This window comes from Myodes glareolus, chromosome 2 (assembly GCF_982192425.1).
Source record: "Myodes glareolus chromosome 2, mMyoGla1.1, whole genome shotgun sequence".
In the NCBI taxonomy this organism is placed as follows: domain Eukaryota; kingdom Metazoa; phylum Chordata; class Mammalia; order Rodentia; family Cricetidae; genus Myodes; species Myodes glareolus.
The window spans coordinates 139,528,343-139,533,116 of NC_142027.1; positions in this window are offsets into that span (position 1 = coordinate 139,528,343).

Genomic DNA, 4,774 nt, shown 5'->3' on the forward strand with positions numbered 1-4,774 from the left:
AATGCTGGCCAGTGATTTCTTGTCATTTAATTTTAATTAGAATCCTGTCATTCTTGTTTAAAGGACCATGATATGTATTTGTAGGTTTGTCTTTGTGTCTTGTTTTGCCTATGGTGCCATCTATATTGTTGAATTTATTAATTATCATCTAAATTTATTGTTGTTTCTCTGGAAAATGGTGGATCTTCATCATTCTTTTTTGGAAAATTTACTATATTTTGAGGTCCCTGTGCTTTTCTTGGTTTAGAAAATTTCTGTGAAGAGACAGTTTTAGTTTTCTCTTAGAGTCTTGTTTTTCCTCATTTTCTTGACCTATCTGTGTTTTTGAGTTCTTCATGTTTGATATGGTAAATATATTGGTTTTGTGTTTGAAAAATCTTCTCATATCTGCCTTAATTAGCTTCAGCTGTCAACTTGATGTAGCTTAGAGTCATCTGAAAGAACATCAATTGAGGCTTTGCCCAGATCAAAATTGCTACTTAATATTGTTTAGGGAAAACTGTGATGATTGATGTGGGAAGGCTATTCCACTGAGGTTTTAATACTCTAAGCAAGTAGGACTGATAGGGATGAGAAAACTAACTGAACATGAGATAGTGAGTAAGCAAGAGAGAAAGCTAGTAAACAATCTTTCCCTGTGGGCTCTTGCCTTCAGTTCTTAACTTGAGTTTCTATACTAAGCTTCCACAATTTTGGGTCATGATCTGGAAAGATTAGTCAAGCAAACTCGTTTATTACCTCAGGTGCTTTTATTTAGAAAATTTAATCACGGTGAGAAACAAATTAGGTAAAAATGCCAAAAGTGATTCTGTTGCAGGGTAGAATGTGGCAATGTTGTCTTTTGGAGGAATGTAGAAGATATTAGGACTTTAGATGGCAAAAGCCATAGAAAACTGTACACAGAGCTTAATTAGCTATTCTTGTAGGACTAGGAATATGAAAATGTTGAACATAATGCACACACTGGAATTTGAGTTCATAGAATTTCAGTGGGAAATAGACTCCATGAAAGTTTTATCTATAGGTCATTTGTATATTTTGTTCCCAAATCAGTTCTATTTTCTCCATTCCCTGAGAAATTAGGTAAGGGAAAATTAAAAAGTAATTGGGTGGTTTCTTAGACAAAGTACTGATTCTGTTGGGTGTTTATTGCTGATGACTAATTTAGGTCCACAGCAGAAATGAAACGAGTGGTGTAGAAAGAAATGATGTCAGTTTCATGGAGAAAAACAGAACTAGGAAGATTCAAATGGCAGTCCTGTGGTGAAAAAGAGGGAGAAGATTTCAAAAAGTTTAGATCCATTAAAGAGGAGGCCCTTCTCATCATTTGAAACCTAGGAAGGTAGCTTAGAGTAAGATTCCATGCATTTAAGTCTTCAATTTCTCAATGGAATAGGCAACTTGATTTCTAATCTGAAGAAGCAACTTCTTCCAGAAGCTGCTAGAACTCTGATCTAAGCATGGAAGCATCCATAACAACTTAAAAGCCAAATGGGGGGTGGTGTAACCATGTTGTATTTTTTTCTGAAAACAAGAAAGAGTCAAAATTTATAAGTCATATATTCTTCCTCTTAAGTTTCAGTTCAGCACTGTTGCATCTATCTGTTTAGCAGAGTCAGAAACCCAGTGAGGAGACTGAGACTTCATTGTATGAAGCTGTGAAGATGAAGACAGTGTTGTATTTTGAGATGATAGAATGTTGAGATAACCAAGCTATGAGAGGTCTGCCAAGGAGAGTTACATACAGGAAGTAGAAGTAGCAATGGAGATATATGAATTTTTTTCATGGATAGAGCTATCTAAGCCTTGTAAAAGTGAAGCCCACCTGTCTGAGTCAGAGCTATGGGGTTTGTTGTTTGCTCTGCTGCTTTAGTCTTGCCTTGAACCAATCTTCCCTCACTGTGTCCAAATTTCTTTCTTATTTTTTTCAAAATTTATTTTTTGTAAACAGAAACTGCTTGTTCATTTCCCAGGCACCCAGACCCAAATAATCACACAGAAACTATATTAATTATAGCACTGTTTGGTCTATTAGCTCAGGCTTCTCATTAACTAGGTTTTTTTATCTTAAATTAACCCATTTCTTAATCTGTGTGTTACCACATCCTACTGGTAAGGTTCTCAGTGGTCTTTCTGCTTTTGCAGCCACATGGCATCTATTAGGCTCTGCCTGCTGTCTCTTTATATCTCTTTCAGCCTAACTACATTCTGCCTTGCCATAATCCAAAGCAACTTTACTCATTAACCAATAAAAGCAAAACATATACAGAGGACATCCCACATCACTTCTCTTACAATACATCCTAACTGCAGCTTCCCCTCCCACCACTCCTTTCAGTCCTCTCCACTACTCCCTTCTGCACCAGATCCAATTAATCTCTCTTTCCCTTCAGAATAGAATAGATATTCCAGGGATATTATTAAAACCATGAATAGCAAATTGCAATAAGACTAGTCACAAATCCTCATATCAAAGGCTGGAGGAGGCAACCTAGTAGGAGGAATATGGTTCCAAGAGCAGGCAAAAGAGTCAGAGACCCTCCACTCCCACTGTTAGGAGTTGCACAAAAACACCAAGCTACACAGTGATAACATATATGCAGAGGACTTGTTGCAAACTCTTGCAAGCTCCATGATTGCTATTTCAGTCTCTGTAAGGCCCTACAAGCCCTACTTAGTTGGTTCTGTGGCCTGTATTCTTCTGTGTCCTTTTAGTTAGGAAAGATTTTGACTATGAATGTTTTGGAAAATTTTTTCCTGGCCTTTGGGGTGAGATTCTTCTCCTCCAATTCCTGTTATTCTTAGGTTTGGTCATTTCATGGTGTTCCAGATTTCCTTGGTGTTATTTTTTCAGGAAATTTTCAGTTTATCATTTTCTTTGACCAATCTACCCATTTCTTTTATCATGCCTTTAAAGTCTGAAATTTTCTGTTCAATGTATTGTATTTTGGTGAAATTTGTCTCTGCAGGTCTTATTCTATTACCTAGATTTTCATTTTTATGATTTCTTCAGTCTGCACTTTTTAATTACTCCTATTTCTATTTTCATGTTTTGAATAGATTCATTTCTGTCAACTGTTTCTTCACTTACCTTTTGGCTTTCTTTAAGGTTTATTTTTTAAATTTTCTTCAATACTTCATTTATCCTTTCTCTGCTTTCTTTAAGGGATTTGTTTACCTCCTCTTTAAGGAGTTCTGTCATCTTTATAAAGTTGTCTTACCTTAACTGTGCTTCAACTAGGTTGGAATATTCAGGGCTTGCAGTAGTAGGATAGCTGGAATATGGTAGTGACTTATTGTTTTGGCTGTTGTTGATTGTGTTTTTATGCTGGTGTCCAGGTATCAGGGTTTGAGGTATTTGTGGGTCTAGGTACCAATTTCTCAGTTTGTCTTTGTTGCATGGGTGTTTTGTTCCTTGGTTTCTATTTGCTCTCTTGTTTTCTGATTTATGTGGCCTATGGTTGAACAGGGGCTCTCATCCCAAATTGGGGCTGGAAATCTGAGAGAAGGTGTGGCCTTGGCTCTAGAAGGGAGTATCTACCCATGTTTGGGCCTGGAAAATGGGGAGAGGGTAGGAAACTTGGGGATAGTGTTGAGGGGAGACTTCGAGAATGAGGAAGGTCAGTTGGAAGGTGGCCTACATAGACTTCTTGCAGGTAGTGTATGGATCTCCTACCAAATTGGAGGCTACAATACAAAGATGGGATTGGGCATAGTGTTGTGGGATTATTGAAAGAATAGAGAAGCTACACAGGCAAGAAACCTGCATTGATTTCTGATGACTGGCATAACTTCTGATACAGAAGAGTCTTTATCGCAGTTTTTCTATCTGTTTTGTGTGTGTGTGTGTGTGTGTGTGTGTGTTTGAGGTTTTTTTTTTTGGCTGATGTGCCCTGCACTTGAGCAGAGGCTATGCATCTGATATAGGGGTTGGTACATGGTTTTAGAGGTAGCAGCTGTAGGGTGGTTGGAGGGTTATGTCTATGGAAATGAAGGGAGTGTGGAAATTGCATGGACTGGTGGTCTACCTATCTCTTCCTCTAACTGGTATGACAGGCACATGAATCTGCCTAAATTTGGAGCTGTAATACAGTCACGTTTCTGTTTTTTTTTTCCTGAATGGGAATATGTCCTGTGCCACTATATGTTTTAAATCTTTAATTTGTTTCTTGATTTTACAGCATGTGATAGTCAAGAGATTGTATTAAATGTTAAAAGAGACTTTGGACATTTTTAATGTTTGGGCTGCTACAGATTATAAAGATCCTTGAACTTATACTAAATGCATTTTCACTTTTCTTTGTATTTATTGTTCTCTCATACTATATATCATGATTGAATCATCCCCTTCCTCTACTCCTTCCAGTTCCTCCCCCAGCAAATCTCCATTGCCCCAGCTCCACTGCTCCTTTTCCCCTTCAAAAAAAAAAAGCAGACTCCCAGGGATATCAAATGCACCATACCCAGGTGCAATATAAACTCTTATTTCAAGGCTAGACAAGGCAATGCAATAGAATGAAAAGGGTCCCAAGAGCAGGCAAGAGTCAGAGACACCATGACTCCTCCAGTTAGGAGTTTCACAAACACCCCAAACTAAACAACCATAGCATGTATGCAGAGTACCTGGCACAGAGCCATGAAGACACTGTGAGTGCTATATCAGTTTCTCTGAGCCACTATGTTACCTGCTTAGTTGATTGTGTGTGCCATGTTCTCCTGATTTCCTCAACCCCTCTGAATGCTATTATCTTCACACTCTCCTTCTACAAGATTC